This window comes from Meles meles, chromosome X (assembly GCF_922984935.1).
Source record: "Meles meles chromosome X, mMelMel3.1 paternal haplotype, whole genome shotgun sequence".
Taxonomy (NCBI): domain Eukaryota; kingdom Metazoa; phylum Chordata; class Mammalia; order Carnivora; family Mustelidae; genus Meles; species Meles meles.
Window position 1 is genome coordinate 14,562,630 of NC_060087.1, and position 25,379 is coordinate 14,588,008.

The window sequence follows — 25,379 nt, forward strand, 5'->3', positions numbered from 1 at the left end:
CTTATCACCTAATAATTATCTTATATGGTTCCCATGGGACATTATGGTCTCTATGTCCTCCTCTTTCTTCACGGTATTTAATCACTTGATCCCCAACTGCTCTTACAACACTCATAAATCCTTTATTTTGAAGTTAGTTCTCCTAGTTTCTGATATACTTTCAAGCCCTTGCATGAATCGCCTTCTAGTCACTACCAAAATACCAAGAAGCAGCACCTATAATTAATACTCCAATTTCCTTATTATTCTGAGTCTCCTTAGCCCCCTGTAATTAGTGTTCCTTCTTACAAACATATTTTAAAGAAATTCTTTCCCAGGTCAGTAATGACACTTCCCTAGTTACTAAATCCAAATAAATCCTCACTGTCTTGACTAATCTGTTCATCTCCACAGTTCTGGTGTCCACCTCTGAATACATGGCATGAAGAAAAGGAAACAGATTGGGCTTTGGACCTGAGTTTAAATTCTTGCACCAGGTTAGTTTAAGACAGAACCTAAGATAATAGAAGGTCCTCAAAAAATACTGAATGAACAAAAACTATTTTCAACCTGCAAGCCAATGTTATTCCTTTAAAACCAATATATTCTATATATAATATGTAATTAAGTTGTAATGAATAAAACAGTAACTTGTTGGAACATGGCAACTATAATGAAATCATTATTTGATCTAAGAATTTTGGTGTTTTAAAATTTGAAATTTGGCATTTGAAATTAACAAATGTTAGGACACAAATACTTTAGCTATAGCTTCAAATATTCCCCTAAAATGTAATATTCTATATGAGCTCCTTAATTCATAGTATATACACACGTATGAGCAAAATAAGAAAAAAGCATTATAAAAAAATTCATGTATAAAAAGAAATTTTTACTTTATTGATTTTTTAAAACATTTTATTTATTTATTTGACAGAGAGAGACACAGTGAAAGAAGGTACACAAGCAGGCGGAGTGAGAGAGGGAGAAGCAGGCTTCCCACTGAGCTGGGAGCCCGACATGGGGCTCAATCCCAGGACCCGGTGATCAGGACCTGAGCTGAAGGCAGATGCCCAATGACTGACCTACCCAGGGGCCCCAAGAAATTTTCACTTTAGAAAGCACGCTTTTCAAAGGCAAATACTCAGTTTCATTTATTGTCATGTCCTCAGCGCCTAGAACAAAATACTTTTTCAAATATTTTAACTAAAGAGGAAAGAGAAATCATCCAATATATTAGACATTAAAATTAAACTATACATTATATATGTATTTATCTCCAAAAAGCAATCATATAACATATACACTATGCTGAAACTCTATTAAGTATTAATTAAATTTCCAATACAAAATAAATTTGTTTAAATGATAAGGTTCAAATTATATCTAGCACTATAATCATGTGTTCATAGTGGCCACAAAGTGAGTAAAACCTTTTTTGACAAAAGTATGTGAAATATATAGAAGGATATACTAACCATCTTTAATAAAATTTTTATGTGAATACCTAACACAAAACCTACCTGGTTCTTCAGCTTATCTTCAGATAGAACAGAGAATGTTCAGCTAAGAAAAATATCCAGGAGATGAGAAGTTAGTGAATTGTGGAAATGCAAAAGAAATTAATAAATCTTGGGAAATGATCAGAAGGCAGTCAAGAGGAGGCCTGGAAGCCTGGAATGGGGGAACTCCAGAAAGGAAACAGATGCCAGTATTTTTTGGCTACCCATTACATGCTAGGCATTTCTATATCTGCTATCCCACGTCATCCACCCAAACATCCTATGAGGTAGGTATCGTTTCCCCACTTTCTACATGAGGAGACTTGGGCTCTGTGGGGTTAGATAATGTAGCCAAGATCACCCATTTGGGCTAAGAGAGTTTGGTCTCCTAAGTGCATACTTTTTCTTATATGCTGCCTTGCTTTCAGCAAAACAGGCTATTAAATTCACTCCCCTGAGTCACAGTGCACATGTTTACAAAAAGCGGGAGGAGGGACAAAAGACAACCTTGTGAATTCCTACGTGATCCTTCACTAGAGTCCACAGGTGCTCTCTGACAGAGGGAGTCTTCGGTTTTTAAAAAAACAGATGTAGAAGCATACAAAGAGAAAACATTAACAAGTACAGAAAAAAGCATGCTGGTAAAACTTCTTCATATCTGGGGATTTAACCTTATTTAGTGTTTATTTCCAAACAGCACTCATTAAATATACATTTCTGCTAACATATCAAAGTGTTTTATTATTGAAAGACAGTGCTTGCCTTCTCTGAATTGTGAAAGACACCTGCACATACAATTACCACAGAAAAGGAAAGACACTTAGAAATGAACAGCAACTTTCTATTTTCAGCTACTGTTACACATGTGCTGGTTTAGCTTAAACAAGGCTGAGTTGAACCTAAACAAAAATGGATCAGAGATATAAATTAATATGTATCTTGCTTTTGATCTATAAAGACTTAAGAGGTATGGTTGCTTAGTGTTCTCCAGATTTTTCATCCACTATTTACTCAATACTTAGTATGTACTTTTTACCAGCCTAGGCTACCTAGGAAATCCAGAGGAAATAAATATGGTCCCAGTCATATAACTCATGTCTCCCGTGAATATATTTATGGATCCATAAAATTCCTACTTCCTTAAGTAGATAGATGATATATGATTTCCTTCTCCTCAAACAGACTGAATGCTACATATGTAGCCATATGACAAGAAGAGCAGAAATTACTATAAAAATAGATTCCTTGAATTTGAGGCAAGAAATAAACAAAATCAAATTCTGAATAGCCAAAACAGAAAAGTAAGATATGGTCTGGAGAAACCAAAACTCTTTAAAAAAAAAATCTGTCATTATAAACATTTGATTTTGGAACTTTTTTTGTGTTTAGAAATATTTTGCAAGTCATCTTCCTTGTTCTTAAAACTGTATGTACAATTTAACTACCATTTATACTAAAATCTTTTGTGCTAACTACAAACCCAAAGAAACAATATAAACCTCAACAGTGAAAAATACAGAGATACCAACAGAGATGGTTACACTTACACTATCATTATCCAACCTTGAGGCCTGCCTGGTATTCACAAAAGCTCAGCTGAAGTGCCCAATACCTTTATCTGGAAATTTGGCTCCCTGACTCACTGAGCTCATAATGCCACAAACTGACTCATCCTGGGTCACAGTAATAGCAAAGGGGAGGTAAGTCAGGTGTAAACCCCTGATCTTCCTACATTCACTCCTGCTGCCACCCCATGCCATCACACTGGCTTCCTTGACAGGTATTTTCAGATTCTGTCCCATTTGTTCTCTCTTCTCTCCCAACCTGTATCAGAGGAGCCACCCATCCTATCCCAGAAGCCTAACCTTGCTTCAGAAACTAAATGTTCATAATAGCCAGAGTCTGCGTTTCCTCTGAAATTAGCCTTTTAGAATCTCCAAGGACTCTTCTTGTCACATAAGAGTTATTTTCCCTTATCATAATAAGCAAGTTGATAGTCTTCTATTTTTTTAAACATTTAACATCAAATGGGTCTTTTGTTGTTTGTTTTTTAAAGATTTTGCTCATTTATTTCGGAGAGAGGGAGAGAACATGAGTAGGGACAGGGGAGAGGGGCAGAGGCAGAGGGAGAGGGGAAGGGAGGGAGTCCCAAGCAGACTCCATGCCAAATGCGGAGCCCGACATAGGGCTTGATCCCACAACCCGGAGATCATGACCTGAGCAGAAACCAAGAGTCTGATGCTTAACCGACTGAGCCACCCAGGCATCCCTGAGAGTCTTTTAAATGCATGTTTATTTCCTGATTTTTAGCAATAACAAGAATCATTTTAGAAAACCTCAAATTAAGCTAAGAAAAACTCTTAAAGGAAACCACAGGGGGGTAGTTACTAGTAGAAAGGCACCACAGCAGGCATGTGGAAGCCAGAAGCCAGCTGAGGACTATGAATTCTCAGAAGAAGCAGGGTAAATATCAGATGGACATGGGACTCTGGTACCAACCACTTGTTATACCTAGTCCTTTCTCTGCTTCTCATTATGTAGAGCAGGGACACTGCTTTTACATTAATTAGGTTGAAATCCAGATTTACCACATAATAACTATGAGACCTTGGGCAAATTATTTAAATTCAGCATGTGGCACATGGTAGATATATTCAATAAATGTTAACTGTTAAGTCACAACAGCAGCATCACCACCCCCATCAGCCCTGTCGCTATTCTCACTCACCCTTCCCAGGGCATGACCGTGTTCCTGGCCCTCTTCTATCAATGGATAGGGTATCAGGGAAATCTTGTCACCAACTAACAAATGCAAGAGAAAAGCTTTCTCCAAAGAAGGAACTCCTATTTACCTCGTTCTCTCCCACTAATCACCTTTACTCCTTCCTTTCACAGCCAAGCTTCTTGAAAGACTAGTCCACATTCACTATTACTGCCATTTTCTTATTTTCAACCGTCTGCAATTACACTTCCAGACAACTCTTTTTCGGGAACCTCTGGGTGCTAAGGTCACCCACAACCCCCTAACAGCACTAAGCACTTTTGGTAATGTTTTCTTTTTTAAACTCTTCATTGGATCTCACACAGCCAGCCACGGTCTCCTGGTTTTCCTTCTACTTGTCACTTTTCCTGTGGTGTTCCCCAGGATTAGCCACCTTCTCCCTACCCCCACTTCAGTTTCAAGTGCTTTAAGTTTATTCCCTTGACTTCAGCTACTGCCTACATATAATAATGGCTGCCAAACTGCTTGCTCTTATATTCTCCTGCCCACCCCCCATCCATCATAAGCCTCTCTCAAGTTCCAGAGCTGTGTTTTCAAGACCCAACTAGATAATCTGAATAGGCATCTCTTGGGGAGCCTGGCTTGTTTAGGCACCTGACTCTTGGTTCTGGCTCAGGTCATGATCTCATGGGTTGGGGGACTGAGCCCTGTGTTGAACTTCGTCTGCACTCATGGGGAGTCTGCTTCAAGATTCTTTCCCTCTGCCCCTCTCTCAACTCATGGGCATATGTTCTCCTTCTCTCAAATGTATAAATAAATCTTTAAATAGGCATCTCTCACTCAACATATCCAAAACCAGAACATACCATGCTTATCCGATATGTTCTATCCTGAACAACATTACCGTTTACACCCAACTATCAAAAGTCAGAAATCTTGAAGACATCTTAGTACTCTTCCTCCATCCACATGTTTAACCAAGCCTACCTAAGTATTTCCTAATTGTATTCTTCTTTATGTCTACGAAATGACTTGGTTCAGATTCTCGTGACTTCTCCCGTAAGCTATAACATGAGCCTCTAAATCGGCATTCCTGGCTGCCCTTTCCAATCCGTACTCAACAGCATATTATCATGATCTTTCTGAAATACAAACCCTGTGGGGCACCTGGCAGGCTCAGTCTGAAAAGCATGTGATCTTGATCTCAGGTTTGTGAGTCTAAAGTATAGCGATTACTTAAATAAATAAAAAACTTAAAAAACAAAATGAAGTCCAAACTGTGATATGTCACTTTTTCTCTTAAAAATCTTCAGGGATGCCTAGGTAGCTCAGTCAGTGAAGCATCCAACCCTTCGTTTTGGTTCAGGTCATGACCTCATGAGTTCTGAGACTGAGCCCCACATCAGGCTTCATGCTCAGTGGGGAATCTGCTTGAAAACTGTCTCACTCTGCCCCTCCTCCCACTTGCACATGGTTTCTCCCTTCTCTCTCAAATAAATAAATCTTCAGTGATGCCATATTATCCATAGGCTAAAATCTAAACTCCTTGGCCTGGTGTCCAAGGCCCTCTACATATCTTCACAGCCTCATCTCCTCTATTCTCCAACTATCATTATAGATTCAGCCATAATCATCGTTTCAGGTCCCCAAATAGTCTGACCCTTACTGCCTTTGCAGAAGTTGATCCAAGAAAGGCCTTCCCTCCCCTGTCAATGGCTTACCTATTATACATTTGAAACTCTGCTCAATTATCAGCCCTGCAAAATTCTAGCACTAAATTCCCAGGCACACACTAGTACCTAATGCTCATAAACTGCATATACTGCATGCATCTCTGGCAGCACAGATATCACAACATCTTATCTTTACTTATATATCTGTCTGTCCCACCACACTGAATTCCTTTAGGGGAAGGAACTATGTAAGTTCGAACCATCATTATACCTCTAACATCTGGTCTGAGGCCTGCAACATAATGGACATCCAATAAATGTTTGTTAAATGAGTAAATGTTTAATATCCAAGTTTTGTCTCTGGTCATATATTCCTATAGAAACAATGCAGGTAGTTTATGCATCAAATTGACCACCATGGCTTGATCTCAACATTTTACAATTTTCTTGGAAAAATACACTTCACCTCAACAAAGCAGGTTACAGAGGGAACATACCTCAACTTAATGAAGGCCATATATGAAAAACCCACAGCTAACAGACACAAAGATGGAAAACTGAGAGTTTTCCCCCTAAGGTCAGGAATAAGACAAGGATATCCACTCTTGCCACTCTGATTCCACATAGTACTGGTAGTCCTAGCCACAGCTTATCAGACAACAACAACAAATAAATAAAAGGCATCCAAATTGATAAGGAAGTAATAAAACTTTCACTACTTGCATATGACATGATAGTATATATAAAAACCCTAACGACTCCACCAAAAAACTACTAGAACTGACAAATGAATGCAGTAAGGTCACAGAATATACAATCAATGTACAGAAATCCATTGCATTTCTATACGCTAATAATGAAGTAGCAAAAAGAGAAATGAAGAAAACGATCCCATTTACAATTGCACCAAAAATAATAAATTCCTAGGAATAAACTTAACCAAGGAGGTGAAAAACCTGTACTCTGGAAACTATAAAATACTGATGGAAGAAACTGAAGATGACACAGACAAATGGAAAGATAGTCCATGCTCAGGGACTGGGAGAACCAATATTGTTAAACTATCCATACTACCCAAAGCAATCCACAGGTTTAATACAATCCGAATGAAAATACCAACAGCATTTTCCACAAAACTAAACGAAATAATCCTAAAATTTGTATGGAACCACAAAAGATCCCAAACAGTCAAAACAATTTTGAAAAAGAACAGAACTGGAGGTATGATTTCAAGATATACTACAAAGCTGTAGCAATCAAAATAGTATGGTACTGGCAAAAAAAAATAAACACATAAATCAATGGAACAGAATAGGGAGCCCAGAAATAAACCCACAATTAATGTGGTCAATTAATCTTCAGCAAAGGAAGCAAGAATATGCAATGGGAGAAAAACAAATGGTGCTGGGAAAACTGGACAGCTACACGCAAAATAATGAAACAAAAAAGAGTGAAACTAGACCACTTTCTTATACAATACACAAAAACTAACTCAAAATGGCTTGAAGATCTAAATCTGACACCTAAAACCATAAAAATCCCAGAGGAAAGCACAGGCAATAATTTCACTGATACTAGCCGTAGCAAATTTTTCTAGATTTGTCTCCTGGGGCAAGGAAAACTAATGCAAAAATAAACTATTGGGACTACATCAAAATAAAAAGCTCTGCACAGCAGAGGAAAGAATCAACAAAACTAAAGGCAACCTATGGAATGGGAGAAGATATTTGCAAATGACATATCTGACTCCACCCCAGAACCCTGGGATCATGACCTGAGCCGAAAGCAGATGCTTAACCAAAGAGCCACCCAGGCACCCTAAATAAATAAAATCTTTAAAAACTAAAGAACCGGGATTCAAATTCAGGACTGTCTGACCCCAAAGCCCATGCTCCTTGCTGAAACTGAATACTATTTTTAGTGAGGGGAAATAATGAGAGGACATGTCTTCCAATTAAAATATTTTCTTCTCTAAACTTAGCAAAACAAGATACAGAATTAAATAGTTGGTTAAACATCTCTTCAGGTTCAAATTTGAAGGAGCTTATGTGTAAACCACAAATAAAAATTTCTGAAGTAGTACTACAAACAAATTATCAACATGCCCTTAATAATCCAGTGTTTAGGGGCTTTCCTTTTTTTCAATTCTCTTGGCTAAATAAACCCTTAAGAAAAAAAAATTGCATCAAATAATGGAGGAACACTTCCTTTACTCTAAATTTTCTTGTGAGGGGTGCCTGGGAGGATCAGTGGGTTAAATTTTCTTGTGAATATTCTCAAAATCAAACATCTAATAACCTGAACATGTTTCATGTCTATTAATTACTAGAATAACACAGAATACTTAAGTAGCTGGACAGAACCAATATAATTCTGTATACGCGGAACAGAATACAACATACGCATCTGAAGACATCATCAGTTGGTCTCAACGACCACTGGCAATTAACATTTGATTTTTTAATTAAAATATTCTGAGGTTTATATACCAAAATATTAACAGATGGCAAGAATACAAGCAATGTTTAGATTTTACTCTTATCACTTATCTTTGTTTTCTAAATATTCTACAATACCAATTTTGTCATTAAAAATATAAAAATGCCCCAACAAAGATAAACCTAGCCACTTTTTTGAATAACAGAACAAGTCAGGTCCCTAAAGAAAGCAATTATTCAACATAAGCATTATAATATTTTATTTTGATAAGAAGCCATACAACTTCTACAGGCATACATGAATCCACTAAAAATAACAGTAGAGATACCCATGCAGCCTCCCTGCATACTGGCAGTGATCTTTAGAATCTGCACCTGTCTCCAGCAGTTTCAGAATTAAAGAGTAAATCCCCTCAGTAGCACAGGCTGACACAGCAGAATATAACTGTAAAAGTATTTCTATTGCACAAGCAGTTGACCAGCAGAGACACGTGGTCTGTATTTCTTTTCATAGTAGCAGGGGTACTCTTGGTCTTGGTCAGACACCTCCCACAGGTGTCGGTTTATCACTCTTCCTTTTATCATTACTTAAAGACCTCTAAGATACTTTTCACTTTTCTCACTTTCTATTATGCCTATTATGCCTAAATCATTTTCAGAGTTTGTTTTACAACGAATCATTACATGGAAAAAGGATGGCAAACACTGGAAAAGTTACAAAGGGAAAAAAAGGTCTCTAATTTTTAGTGGTAGCTGTCCCCAGTTTTAATGAAAATGGCACTGTCTTTTCATATTTTAACCCCTGTTGGACCATTCTAACTTGAATGTTCTGGCCAGTTCCTTGTTCATTTACCAAAAAGAGATGATTTAGTTGGCATGGCTGGTATCCAATAGTGTGAACAAGCCCAATCCTGTTGCCTTGGCTCCTCCATTGTCCTTTCTGAGTTTTGTTGGTGACCCAAGTAGGTTTCCCTCTCAAAACCAAGAGCCACAGTTTTACAGTATTAAAAATGCTTTAGGGTCATAGGGAAGCTCTATTCTTAATTTCTTCAGGAATCTCCACACTGTTCTCCAAAGTGGCTGCACCAACTTGTACTCCCACCAACAGTGTAAGAGGGTTCCCCTTTCCCCACATCCTCTCCAACACATGTTGTTTCCTGTCTTGCTAATTTTGGCCATTTATAGCAGCAATGGCCACGGTTGCCAAACTGTGGAAAGAACCAAGATGCCCTTCAACCGACGAATAGATAAAGAAGATGTGGTCCATATACACTATGGAGTATTATGTCTCCATCAGAAAGGATGAATACCTAACTTTTGTAGCAACATGGACGGGACTGGAAGAGATTATGCTGAGTGAAGTAAGTCAAGCAGAGAGAGTCAATTATCATATGGTCTCACTTATTTGTGGAGCATAATGAATAACATGGAGGACATAGGGAGATGGAGAGGAGAAGGGAGTTGAGGGAAATCGGAAGGGGAGGTGAACCATGAGAGACTATGGACACTGAAAAACAACCTGAGGGTTTTGAAGGGGCGGGGGGCGGGAGTTTGGGGGAACCAGATGGTGGGTATTGGGGAGGGCACGTATTGCATGGAGCACTGGGTGTGGTGCAAAAACAATGAATACGGTTACGCTGAAAAGAAATAAAAAAAAAATAGTATATAAAAAAAATGCTTTAGGGGTGCCTTGAGGCTTAGTTGGTTAAGCATCTGCCTTTGCCTCGGGTCATGATCTCAGGTTCCTAGGATGGAGCCCCACATCGGCTCCCTGCTCATCAGGGAGTCTGCTTCTCCCTCTCCCTCTGCTCCTCCCCTGCTGCTCATGCTCACGCGCACGCTCTCTCTCTCTCTAATAAATAAATTAATCTTTTTAAAAAATAAAAATGCTTTAAACACACAATTAAAGGTAATTCCCACATATAAAAAACAAATAAACCACTCACTCACAAAAGTAGAGATCTCATTTAAAAGAGTTTGTTTTGGGGGTCTGACAGAGCATCCCCATTTTGGAAATGTTGCTATGTCTTTTCTAGGAGCTTTTAAAAATTACATCTGGATAACTGAACCAAAGCCAATATACTGAGAGGCTTTGTAGCTTTGATTTGCTCTTGTCTCCCCCGTTTCAATACAGGGCTTGGAGATCTAAGACAAACAGATGCAAGAAGAGAGAAGAAACACTTAGTACACCTTACAAAATATATCTTTATCTGCATAGAATACTCGATCTTAAAGTTATTGAAAACTTTTAAAAATTCTACTGGGAAAAATACCCCAAATGCAATTAAAAGGTCAAAGTATAGCTTGCTAACTTAAACAAAATACAAAAGTCCCGTCAAAGCTACTTATCTCCGTACCCAAATGACACTGCCTTTTTTCTTGGCATACATGCTAAATTAAAATAAAATCTAATTTACTGGCATTTATAGGGTTTTCCTAACCTGTTATATAATTATGTAAGTATTCAGCCTAGAAAGGAAATTTTAAAAAGGCAAGAAGCAGCTAGAAATCACAGTTAAAATTTAGAAGGGTTTTAAGAGTGTTCTTTTAACAATACTTGCTGATCACAGATGCTTTGTGAACTACTCCCTTCAGCTTCATGGGGGGTGCTTCCCATGAAGACCATTATATTTCACAATCTCTACTCCTATCTGTTAACTTCAAAAGAAACCAAGATTTTGGTCACAATGACATTAAAGAAGATGACAATTTCCAAAACCTTTAATAGTTTCAGAAGAAAGTTCACATGAAAAGAAGCAACTTCAGTTGTTTGGGGCCAATTCACAACTCATCTAACAATTCTGAGCTTTTAAAAGCCACTCAATTTTTAAATCATAGCATCTTTTTTCTTACCAAACTACTTCTCTAGAGTGACTTCCATTATGCTGTTTAAAAAAATCATAGCAGTCACTGCTATAATTTCCACAAAACATATTAAATGTATTGACACAATATTTAATTAGCAAAATGTTATCTACATTTCTGTATCATAAAAATACTTCTAGTAAGTCTCATATAACACTAGTGAAAAATCATGTCATATTCCTCAAGGTTATAGAAAAATACTTGACAATGCTCTTCATCACAAACTGGAGATTTAAATCATCAAGTTTGACTTACAATAGGGTTGCTCCTTTTTATTTTAAATCATTTTTATGCTAGAAATAACCAAAGACTAACTTTTCTCTTGTACTATATAACAGTTTTTAGAAATGACTGATCAAATAATAGTACTAATAATTTCAATAATTAATATTTAGAACAAAAAAGAATTTTTTTGAGATAATTTGGGATATTTAGTATACAAAAGCTAACAAAGCAGACAATGAATTTCCTTAACCATACTTCAACTACAATATAAAAAAACTTTTAGGGTAATTCCTACCTTTAGAAATATTCCAGAGGAAGAAGCTGTTGCTAGATTTACCATTAAGGTATCTTGGGTTCCGCTTGATAGCCTTTCTCCTTTACCAGAAATAAAACTGCCTTTCTGGAGAAAGCGAGTTAACAACAAAGCCCATGTTGCCAGAGCAAGCCTGGATTTCTAGCAAATGGGGATGAAGCTATTTGCATTTGTTGGTTTAAGGGGAGGAGGTGTGGGAGGAGGGACTAAGAAGACTGTTAAAGTAATTCCCATATTGTCTGTGGGCTGTATGGACAGTGATCATCAGTCACCTACTCAAACTCCCTTCACTCCTGACTTCAGAGAAGAACCAAAGGTTACCCTGGGTCAGAGAATCTGGAAAGAAATGAGAAGACATGCAAAATCTAACTGCTAACCCATTGCTTCTGTAGACAAAGTTATCCCCATTGGACCACATGTCCTAAAAACCAAGACGTTTCAAAAGTCTCAAGAGAATTTGTTAAAATATATCATAGAACAGAAACAAGAAAGCAGCTCCGGGCTCTGCTTGCAATTATTGCAGTATAATTTAGCTGAAATACTCAAAACAGAGAAAGGACAATTGCTGGGTTTCTTTTTCTCCAAGATACTTTTTTGCATCACAATAGCCATCTCATTTGCACAAGCAAAACATTTGTTCCAAGCTGTTAGTACCAAAAAGAAAATATCAGCTGTTTTAAATTTCATGGCTTTTGAGTAAGTAATTTGGGTTGATAGCATTTCTATTTCATTTATACCAAACAAGAAGAATACTAAATAAACTAAGTATATTAGTCTGTATTTTACCATAAGCTACTTTAAGGGCAAAAATCTAAACAAATGCTTAACTGTTCATTCAGAAGCCAGTGGGACTGACATACCTTGAACTTTTTACAGCCTTAATTATTTGTATCTCTTGTTACTTTTGACCCACTATAACATAAAGGAAAAATGCAGCTTTATGTGGTTTTTACTAAATATACACAATCCTATAAAAAGAGAGGAAAAGTTGATAAAGATATGTCTTAAAAACTATAAAATCTTAATTTTAAAACTTAGAGAAAGGTGAAGCCCAGGTTACAGAAACCACATACAACTCTATGCACATCTGCACAAAAAGCAAAAACAGCTATAATTTCTTTTGTTTCTTAAAAGAAAATGAGAATGAGGTGGGGGTGGGGAATACAGCACTTGTTTGTTCAATGGAAGCTTTGAAATGCTTCTCAAAAGACTAACTTTGAAATGGTTCGATAGGAAAATGCTCCATAGGAAGGACTTTACGAAATACGGCCACCATATAAAATGACAAGTTTCAATTTTTAAAAAGATCTAAAGTTTAGATTTTAAAACCCACACCCCTAAAATTTTAATCAAAAAACCTGGGGCGCCTGGGTGGCTCAGTGGATTAAGCCGCTGCCTTCCGCTCAGGTCGTGATCTCAGGGTCCTGGGATCGAGCCCCGCATGGGGCTCTCTGCTCCGCGGGGAGCCTGCTTCCTCCTCTCTCTCTGCCTGCCTCTCTGCCTACTTGTGATCTCTCTGTCAAGTAAATAAATAAAATCTTTAAAAAAAAAAAAACAAAACCCTAAACCATATATACACCACACACACACACATACAAACACCACAAAATAAACCCGCATTCAAAACAGCAGCTAACAATGCCCAAGATAATCACATTTAAAAATCTGTTCGAAACATTTCACTTGAATCTTCAGAAGAAAGTTCCTATTCACACAAATTTTGTCTGAATTACCAACAAAGAAAATCTAATATGCCAGTTTTATCAAACATCATCTAAAATGTTTTACAAAATTGTGAAAGAAATGCCATGTTACCTCTGAGTTCCACCTAGAAATTAAAGCTTTTTCTTTGAGAGATGGGGGGCAGGAAACCCAGTAGTTGAAGGATTTTATCAAGAAATGAGTTAAGATAGTCACCGACAGGCTATAGTACCACTAGACAGGAATGCTTCTTGATTCTAGGTTTTCCCCTCCTCCACAGTTCCTTTTGGACCAGAGGAATTCCTCTAAACCCTTGGGATCCTGCAACTTTATACTCAAAGCATCTGGAAGATTGCTGCCCTCCTTCCTGGTCTGTGTGGTCACAATTGCTTAAAAAATTAGGCTACAAGATGACACTTCGCACCAATGTAGCTCATTAATTTATAATCAGTGATGCATAAATCTGAAGCTAAGTTAAATAAAACTAATTCATTAATGTTTTAGGAATTATGTAACTTCAATTTACATAGTTAACTTTAAAAAGTATTTAAGTACCTCTAAAGCCAAGTAGAATGGTTTACAACGTAGCAATTTATGAAAAAACAACATTTTTTTTTTAAGATTTTATTTATTTATTTGACACAGAGAGATCACAAGTAGGCAGAGAGGCAGAAACAGAGGGGGAAGCTGACTCCCCACGGAGCAGAGAGTCCCATGCAGGCCTCGATCCCAGGACCCTGAGATCATGACCTGAGCCGAAGGCAGAGGCTTAACCCACCGAGTCACCCAGACGCCTGAAACAACAACTTTGAATATCCCACAATATGAGAAAAAAGTTAATATTAGGGCAAATTTTTCTAAGAATCCTCTGCTTCTGGGAGCGCCTCGATGGCTCAGTCAGTTAAGCATCTGCCTTTGGCTCAGGTCATGATCTCAGAGCTCCAAAGGGGGGGTTCAAGCTCCATAGGGGGTTTGTAGGGAGCAGGCTTCTCCCTCTCCCTCTGGTTCCCCACACTCACTCCCACCCCCGCGTGCTCTCTTAAATAAATAAAATCTTAAAAAAAAAAAAAAAAAAAGAATCCTCTGCTTCTGAGTATTTCTAATTTTTCAAGACTAGAAATCTATATTTCTTGTGTTTATAAATAAAATTATAGAAACAAAATAGTAATCTATTTGTCTAGAAGCTTTCCCAAATAAAGGAAAAATTTAAATATTAAATTTTTTTAAAACCCACATATTGCCTTTAAAATAATGGTAATTCCAGTTCTGATTCTAAGTTGCTGGATTCCAGGTATTGCTCTTTCATGTATTTAATATGTGGACTTTAATGAGGTGACTGGCTATAAATCCTGTAACTATATGTGCCAAAGACAAAACAAGGGCAATGTGAGAAAAAATCAAGAGCTTACAGAGCATTCTTAAATTTCTATCATTTTTTCAGAGAGAACAAAGATATAAAATACAAAGGAGGTAGGGAACAAGTTGAAACAGAAAACAGCAAGATCAGATAAATTCTTCAAGAAGAAAAAAGTCTACAATGGGCCTTGTTTTAATTTACTTGACTCAGCCTTCTTTAAGTTGTCAAGGACATAGTAGCACACATACTTCTTTCCTCTTTCTCACCAGATTCCCTGTACAGCTCTCCAGAATAAATCTGATGAGCAGTGACAGCACCAACCAGAGGTGAGGGGCTTTGAAAGATTGTAGGGTCATAACAAGGTCCAAGAAAGGAAAACCTAAATAAACAAGAGGAAAAAAAGACACATAGCTTGCTGAATTTTCTACCCAAGGTAAGTTTCCCAGTGAATTTTTCTACCAATGATAAGCATGAAAAGAACTTGGTTGTTTCTGATTATAGAAGTGTTAACACAGGGAGAAAAAAAAAATTGACAGCCTACGTTTTAAAGTATATTAAACTTTACTACTATTCTTGAAAAAAAAAAAAAAAAGCCAGTCAAGCTTTAATAAGTAGTTTTTTAATGTAAAGTCAAATCAAGTGGCATTCATGGATGCCTCATTACATTTCTTTAAGGAGCTATGCAAGTGAATTATCTTTAGTCATTAAGTATTTGAAAAAGCTTTAAGTGTTATATCCGTAAAAAATGCTGGAAAAGCAGTTATATAAACATTGAAAACCAAACATTTCCAGTGTGTTTAAGAAATATTCAAAATGAAAAAAAAAAAAGAAATATTCAAAATGGACAAAAACAATACAGATTTTTAAAAATTTATGAAATTCAATTCATTAAACACTATTTGTGTGCCTTTTGAAATTTAGTTAAGAACCTTATTTTAGGGGCGCCTGGATGGCTCAGTGGATTAAGCCGCTGCCTTCGGCTCAGGTCATGATCTCAGGGTCCTGGGATCGAGCCCCGCATCGGGCTCTCTGCTCTGCGGGGAGCCTGCTTCCTCCTCTCTCTCTGCCTGCCTCTCTGCCTACTTGTGATCTCTCTCTCTGTCAAATAAATAAATAAATAAATAAAAGAACCTTATTTTAGACCCTTATATTATTTAATATTCAAGTCAATAAAATTAATATTTCTGCACATTTTTAAAGACCATAAATAACATTAAAAAGCAAATGACTGAGAAAAAAATTTTTACTTTATGACACTACACACTATACACAAAAGTAAAACCAAAATGCACTAAAGACCTAAATGTGAGACCTGACACCATAAAAATCCTAGAGGAGAGCACGGGCAGTAATTTCTCTGACATTAACTTTAGCAACATCTTTCTAGATATTTCTCATGAGACAAGGGAGATAAAAGTAAAAAAAAAAAATACTGGGATTACATCAAAATAAAAAGCTTCTACATAGCAAAGGAAACAATCAACAAAACTAAAAGACAACCTACAGAATGGAAGGTGTTTGCAAATGGCATATCCAATATAGGGTTAGTATCCAAAATAAATAAAGAATTGATACAACTCAACACTCCAAAAGACAAATAACCCAATTAAAAAATGGGCAGAAGATATGAACAGGCATTTCTCCAAAGAAGACATACAGATGGCCAACAGACACATGAAAAGATGCTCAGCATCACTCATCATCAGAGAAATGCAAATCAAAACCACAATGAGATACCACCAACACACCTGTCAGAATGGCTAAGATCAAAAACACAAGAGACAATAAGTGTTGGTAAGGGTGGAGAAAAAGGAACTGCTGTGTACTTTTGGTGGGAATGCAAGCTGGTGTAGCCAGACACTCTGGAAGACAGTATGGAGGCTCCTCAAAGAGTTAAAAATTGGACCACCCTATGATCTAGTAACCTGTACTACTGAGTACCTGCCCCCAAAATACAAAAACAATAACTCAAAAGGATATATGCACCTTGGGTTTATTGCAGCATTATTTATTCAATAGCCAGATTACGGAAGCAGCCCAGGTATCCACAGGATAAAGATGTGGTGTACACACACACTCACAAACACATACACACAGAGGGATATTATTCAGCCATAAAAAAGAATGAAATCCTGCCATTTGCAACAATATGGATGGAGCTAGAGAGTATAATGCTAAGTGAAATAAGTCAGAGAAAGACAAATACCATATGATTCACTCATATGTGGATTTAAGGAATAAAACAAATGAGCAAAGGAGAGACAAACCAAAAAACAGACTCTTAACTATAGAAAACAAACTGATGGGTACCAGAGGGGATGTGTGAAATAGGTGAAGGGGATTAAGAGTACACTTATCATAGGGATGCCTGGGTGGCTCAGTCAGTTAAGCATCTAATTTCGGCTCAGATCATGACCTCAGGGTCCTGGGATCAAGTCCTGCATCAGGCTCCTCACTCAGTGGGAAGTCAGTTTGTCCCTCTCCCTCTGCTCCTCCCCCCTCATGCTCTGTTTCTCTCAAACAAATAAAATCTTTAAAATAAAAAAATAAATTAGAAAAGAATACACCTATCATGATAAGCACTGAATAATGTACAGATTTGTTAGATCACTATATTATATACCTAAGACCAATATAACACTTTATGTTAACTATACTGTAATTTGAAAAAAAGCAAATGATTAACTTTTTATTTTTTTTTACTTTTTGACATTTATTGCTATGTGCAATAAATGAAGCACTCAAAACAAATCAACAAGAAAGGAAACAATAAGAAAAAAGGGGGAAATGTAATTCACAGGAATATTATAAAGGGATACTAATGGCCAAGGTACATGAAAAAAAAAAGATCAAACCTAACAATTTAAGAAATGAAAAATTTAAAAACATTTTTTTTAAAAATTTTATTTGTCAGAGAGAGAGAAAGAGCACACATAAGCAGGGGGAGCAGCAGGCAGAGAGAGAATCAGGCTCCCCAGAGAGCAAAGAGCCCAATGCAGACTCTATCCCAGGACCCTGGGATCAGGACCTGAGCCAAAGACAGATGCTTAACCAACTGAGCCACGCAGGCATCCCTTAAAAACATTTTTTTAATTAGCAACAATAATAAGATAATGCCCAAAGATGACCAGAGAAAGAAAAAACCACTTTCACACACCTCTAAGAGGAATGGAAATGGGTATTTGTCAACCTAACAAACATATCCCCTAACCCAGCAAACTTATTCAATGGAAACAGAGATCTGCACAGATATATTCAACATATCATCTATGTCAAACAAAATATAAGTTTGGCTAAGTTATGGTACACCCATATGATGTAATACAACACAGAAATATAATTTTGTAGGGATATATTTTACATGGGAACACAATCACATTGTATCATGAAAAAGTAGGTAAAAAACCAGAATATGCAGAATAATCCATTTTCAAAATAAAAGTAATTATTTTAAAGTACAAATGTAACCTACAGCATATTCTTGTTTTTAAAAAAAAAAAGGCCACAGGGATGCCAGGGTGGTTCGGTCATTAAGCACCTGCTTTGGCTCAAGTCATGATCCCAGAGTCCTGGGATCAAGTCCCACATCAGGCTCCTTGCTCATTGAGGAGCCTGCTTCTCCCTCTGCCGGCCGCTCCCCTGCTTGTGCTTGCTTTCTCTTTGTCTCTCTCTCTCTCTCTCTCTCTCTCTCTGGCAAATAAATAAATAATAAAATCTTTAAAAAATAAATTAACTAAAAATTTAAAAATTTTTTTAAAGAAGCCACAGGTAAAAGCGAAAGTTCCATTTACCACTCAACACCCCTTTCCAGATATAAATGCTACTACTGATTTGATATATAGCCTTTCGGATCTTCTCTATTTATGAATATACATATATCTACAGTTACATATAGAAATACATATTTGTTTTGACTTAATGGTATTACATTGTATGTATTTTGAGGGGTTGCTTTTTTCACTTAACACATCTTGGAAAGCGTTCTTAGTAAACAGGAATCCTCTCATTCTTCTAAATGGTTCTATATTATTCTAAAGAATAACTATACCGGGGGAGCCTGGGTGGCTCAGCGGGTTGAGCCTCTGCCTTTGGCTCACGTCATGATCCCAGGGTCCTGGGATGGAGCCCTACATCAGGCTCTCTGCTTGGCGGGAGCCTACTTTCCCCTCTCTCTGCCTGCCTCTCTGCCTACTTGTGATCTCTGTCTGTCAAATAAATAAAATCTTAAAAAAAAAAAAAAGAATAACTATTCCACAACTCATTTCAACATTTCTCTATTGACTTGGCCATGTGTGTTCTAAAGCTATACGTATAAGACAAAAAGAAGAAAAAAAAGTACGAAGCCAAATACAGATCAAAATATTTGTCATAGTTATCTCTGCATGCTTTCCTCAATTTTTCACTTTGAGCATTTATTACTGTTTTTCTATTAGAGAAAAACTGTTATACTAAAATAATGAAAATAATTTTAAAGTAATATGATTTTAGAATATATCACATTACATCTAAGAAATAATATTTTTATATTATAGCTATCACTTACTGAATAATTATTGGCCAAAGTAAATGTTTTCTCTACTCAAAGAATATTTCACCTTGTATAGTAAGAACAGCAGTAACCCTATTAATCTATGTAATGAATGTAATGAATAAGCAATGCTTGGAAAAAAATAAAAATGAATCATTTATGAAATATCTTTGGGTGAGTATCAACTAACAATCTTTAACCATACTTTTCCCAGAATCCCAAGATTCTTCTGAGGACTTCTGTGAATCTTTACAAAACAGAATGTGGCAATAGTAAGCACATCTTTGTTTCTACTCTAACGCTTCCAAATTCTACTTTCACATAGTTTGTATTATTTGTATTCATAAAGCAGTCATGAGAAATACTTTAAAATGTCAAATTATTTGTGCTGTTTGAAATTCTTAATGATGATAAAATAGTTAAAGTGTAATATAAAACATTTAAAGTTTTTCACACATAAAAATAAACAAATCATCATTTGTATATATGTGGTTCTGCCAAGATATCAAGATTCAACAAAACTTACACCTAGAAGTATCAGAGTAAAACTGAAAAACACCAAAGATGATGTGAAAATATCAAAGTAGCTAGAGAAAAAAAAATGACAGATGAGTCACAGGAAAAATAATTAGACTGATAGTTGAATTCTCAATAGCAATGGAAACGAAAAGGTAAAAGAACAATATCTTCAATGTACTGAAAGAAAATGCCTTTCAATCTAGAACTCCACACCCAGAGAAAATGTCTTTCAAGGGAGGAGTGGAAATAATGACATATTCAGATGAATGTAAACTGAAAGGGCATGCCACTAGCAGACCACCCACTAAAGAAAAATCTGAAGGATCTATCCCAGAGAGAAGAGAATTAATCCCAGATGAAAGGGTTGAGATGCTCAGAAGGAATAAATAGGGAAGAATATGTTGACTATGTTGTAAATCTGAACAAATACTGACTATATGAACAATAATAATAGTTAATAGGTTTCCTATATAATTAATTAAAATATACAACAGTGGAGTGCCTGTGTGGCTTAGATGGTTGGGTGTCCAACTCTTGATTTTTGGCTCAGGTCATGATCTCAGGTAAGATTGAGCCCTGCGTTGGGCTCTGCATTGGGCATGGAGCCTACTTAAGATTCTCTCTCTCCCACTCCCCCTTCCACACTTCAAAGTAAATAAATAAAATAAAATAAAATATACAACAATAACAACATGAACGTGAAGGGGATAAATAGGTACAGTGTTCTAATTTCCTTTTATTATCTTAGTACAGAATAAAGACATTGATCAATTACAGAATTACAGAATTCCATTAAGTCAAGAAAGCTAAGTTAAAAGTTAAAAGCTAAAAAAGTTAAAATATTTTTTGTGGACTTTTTCTTTTTAAAAGATTTTATTTATTTATTTGACACAGAGAGAGAGATCACAAGTAGGCAGAGAGGCAGGAAGAGGGAGAAGTAGAAGCAGGCTCCTTGTTGAGCAGAAAGCCCAATGCGGGGCTCGATCCCAGGACCCTGAGATCATGACCTGAGCCGAAGGCAGAGGCTTAACCCACTGAGCCACCCAGGCGCCCCAGCATGTTAAAATCTTTAGAGTATTAAAAGAACAGAAAATATAACGTATAACTTCCAAACAAGAAGAGGAGAAAATGAAATAAGAAAAAATAACCCAAAAAGGACAAGAAAGGAAAATAAAACATAGAAAAGGCAGGACAAATAAAAGCCTCAAAATAAAGTGGCATACTGAAAACCAAATATGTCTGTAATCACAATAAATATAAGTAGTTTAAAAGCTCCAGTTAAAAGAGAGAGTGGCTGACTAGCCAAAAAATCAAAATCCAACTATTTACAAGAAATGAATCTTTTTAGATAAGACTAGATAAATGCTGAACATTAGAAACAGAGAGACCAAGAACACCAACCAAACAAAAGCTGGTATAGCTACATTAATATAAGATAAAGCAGATTCTAAGGTTAAAAAAAAAAAGTCACCATAAAGAGGGTTACTACAGGGCGCCTGGGTGGCTCAGTGGTTTAAGCCGCTGCCTTCGGCTCAGGTCATGATCTCAGGGTCGTGGGATCGAGCCCCACATCGGGCTCTCTGCTCCGCGGGGAGCCTGCTTCCTCCTCTCTCTCTGCCTGCCTCTGCCTACTTGTGATCTCTCTCTGTCAAATAAATAGATAAAATCTTTAAAAAAAAAAAAAAAAAAAAAAAAAGAGGGTTACTACAGAAGGTTCAAATGACCAGGACACTACAGCAGTTCAAAATTTGTACATACCTGATAATGTAGACACAAAAATAGATAAAGCATAAAGTAAACACTAAAAGAACTAGTACAAAAACAAACTTATAATCATAATGGAACCTACAAAGGAAAAACAATTCGAGTACCACCAAACCTCTCAGCAGAAACCCCGGAAGCCAGAAGGAAGTTACACTCCATTTTTCAAGGGCTTAAAGAAAAGAACTTTCAGGACACCTGGGTGGCTCAGTTGGTTAAGCTGCTGCCTTCAGCTCAGGTCCTGATCCCAGGGTTCTGGGATCTAGTCCCGCATTGGGCTCCTTGCTCAGTGGGGAGCCTGCTTCTCTCTCTACCCCTGCCTGCCACCCTGCCTGCTTGTGTTCTCTCTCTCTCCCTGACAAATAAATAAATAATTTTTTAAAAAAAGAAAGAAAGGAAAGAACTTTCAACACAGAATTCTTCTATATCCAGCAACTATCCTTCAAGAATGAAGGGGAAATAAAGACATTCTTGAATGATGGAAAACTAAGAATTTGTTGCCAGATGACCTACCATAGAAGAATGACTAAAAGTTCTCTGAAACAGAAAGGAAATGATAAAAAAAAAAAAGGAATCTGAAAATAAGGAAGAAAGAACTGAAATGGCAAAAATATAGGTAAATATACTACTTTACTTCTCCTGAATTTTCTAATTATGTTTAACAGTTGAACAAAAATTGTAACACTAATTAATTCATTCTCAATGAATGTAAATAAAATTTTATTATGAATGAGGGAGGGTAAAGGGATATAAATTGAAGTAAATTTTCTAAATTTCACTTTAACTGGTGAAATGCCTAGTGGGATAAAGGACAAAGGAGGCAGATCTCAGAAAGTATCCACGAAACCACATTTTTCAAAAAGTGCTCTGCATCTATTTACTCAGCTCTCTAAATCTGGCTTTTCAAAGTAGTCTAGTAACCATGCTTTTCCTTAAGGCCACTAATGAGCTCTCCTTTCCTCTTGATGTTTACGCTGTACTTCACAGTGTTGAATACCTCTTAAAATCTCTCATCTCCTGTTGTTAGGGAAACCAACCTATTAACTCTCTTACATTTATATATACTTTTTCTCAGTGTCCTGAATTGATTTCTATCTTCTAGTCATCCCTTATTTTTGTGTTTCTCAAAGTCTGGGCCTCAAACCATGTGCAGAGGAAACACCCGAGCCCCACTCCAGACCTACTGATTCAGAATCCCTGGGTATGAGTTCTATGGCATCAGCCTTTGAATAAGTTCCCCCTCCCACCCCACCAAAGTGATTCAAGTGTGAAAATTGTTTTATTATTCACCCACAGGGTTCTGTCCTTGGTCCTTTTCTACTTCTATTACACATGCACAATTAAAGCCACACCCAAAACTTACCCCACTTACTGCTATCAGTTGGATGTGTAAGCTGTCTACCATCGGCCCCTGCCCCAGACAGCACCTATAATCCTACCTGACACAAAGAATATTTATTTGAATGAGCATGATGGCTCTCAAACCTGCTTTGTCAATTAAGACCTATCTCTTTTGGACTCCATACCTGTATGTGCAGCTATCCAACAGACATGTTCACCTGGTATCCTAAGTTACCCTGAATTTGTTAAGATTAAGTTCAGCCAACAGTAACAGAAAAACCTAAAAGAATAGTGGTTTACTCATAGAACACAGAAGTTTATTTCTCTCAATAACAGTCTGGAACAGGCCAGTATGAAAATTCTGCTCCACAAAAAGTCTCAGGAATTTTGGCTCCTTTCTGCTTTCCACTCCACTATGACTAGAAGATGGTCCCCATTTCATGGTTCAGGATGGAACTCCAGCCAAAACAAGCATATAACTAGCAGCAGAACAGATGCAGAAAGAAGACAGAAGGGTACATTCATCTCTAATATACTTCCTATAAGTAGAACATACTAGCTCTACTTTTATCCCACTGGCCAGGACTTATTCTCATGGCCATATATATATAACTGCTAGGGAGGCTGTAAAAGTAGTTTTCATGTTAGAGAGCTAAACTGTGTTACTAAGAAAAAAGGGAGATCAGGGGCGCCTGGGTGGCTCAGTGGATTAAGCCTCTGCCTTCGGCTCAGGTCATGATCTCAGGGTCCTGGGATCGAGCCCCACATCGGGCTCTCTGCTCAGCAGGGAGCCTGCATCCCCCCACTCTCTCTTCCTGACTCTCTGCCTACTTGTGATCTCTCTCTCTCTCTGTCAAATAAATAAATAAATAAAATCTTTAAAAAAAAAAAAAAAAGAATGAAAGAAAGAAAGAGGGAGACCAGATAATCGAAGACAACAGAATTCTTGGCCATGCATTCCAAAGTCACCATGTTCCAAACTGAACTACCTCATTTTCAGAGTAAACTGTGATTTTATACCTTTGTGATGTGTCCACCCTACCTGTATCTCTATTCTGCCTAGCAAACTCCTCCTTTCTTAATACTCATATCATGTGTCTTTCTGTTAAGCATTCCTTTACCCAACCACTTTTCCCAAAAAAACTGGATGTCTTTGGGCCACTTTCGTATCTAGCACACATCTGTATTTTTGCATTGCTAGTTCTGTATATATACATATTTTTTTAAAGTCTACTCTTCCATGTATCCTTCTTTGACTAGAAGGTAAACTCTTTGAGGGCAGAGACTGCCTTAGTATCATACATACATAAGATCTGGAACATATTAAATTTTACAAAAATCAGTCAATATCTACTTCCTAGAATTATGGCAGCAGGGAACTGGTAAAATAGGTCCCTGAAAAGAAGGACAACATCATATGTAGTATTGCAATATAATGGGATGTGTCAAAGTCCCAAATCCAAAAAGAGTCTAACAGCAGTTACAAGAATATGACTATATGCTTTTATCTAGCCACTGCTCTCATGCTACACACATTACTTACACATTTTCTACACTCACCTTTTGTTCCGGTGTAAATAAATTTTAGTTGGATAAATTTTAAGTATGTTTACATTTGATTCTACTAGTAAGTTTATCTTTAACTTAAGCCAATGATTAGGTTCTATGCTTAGATCCCACTAATATCTCAGCACTTATTCCATCACAGAAGACCAGGTTAGGCATGTCTAAGCTTTTGGTAAAGTCCCTAAGGAACCTCAATATTTGATGATTTTTTTCTGAAAGAAAATATCTAGGTGATCATAGAATTCAATTTAGGAAGAAGCACAGCATTACAACTGATAAACAACCTACTATAACAACATGTTAATCTTCCATAGTCTAAAATTTTCAGTGACATAGGCACCTGGGTGGCTCAGTCCGTTAAATGTCTGACTCTTTACTTCAGCTCAGGTCATGATCTCGGAGTCATGAGATCGAGTCTCATGCTGGGCTCGGTGCTCAGTGGAGAGTCTGCTTGAGAGTCTCTCCCTCTGCCCCTCCCCCAACTCACTCACACATTTTCTCTCTCTTTCTCTCAAATAATCTTTTTTATAAATAAATAAATAAATAAAATTTTCACATGCAGACAGGTAGATTTTACTTAAGACTATCAAAGTATCAGTTTAACGTGAGAACACTGACCAAAATTGTGCAAAATACGTATATAACAGTTGTTATGCCTTACCCTTTAAAACTACCATTAAGGTATAAACAGTGGAATACTATGTGTAATTTTAAATTGAATATCAACTATAAAGATAGCTAAGCACCCCAAAATGCTTACAGTAGCAAGGCTTCAACGGCCCAAGTGTGACTTGTAGATTGCCCATATTCTCCAGTGTGGACTATTAATTCAGATTATAATGCTGAGTTGGATCTCAAAAATTCTAATCGTTTCCCATCTTCTACGTCC

The 25,379-nt window shown here is 36.9% G+C and overlaps 1 protein-coding gene across 4 annotated transcripts in view; it reads right to left on the reverse strand.

The window, feature by feature from the left end:
• Nucleotides 1-25,379, reverse strand: part of SCML2 (Scm polycomb group protein like 2) — a 98,826-nt gene that overhangs the window by 26,280 nt on the left and 47,167 nt on the right. The gene's annotated exons all lie outside the window — the stretch shown is intronic.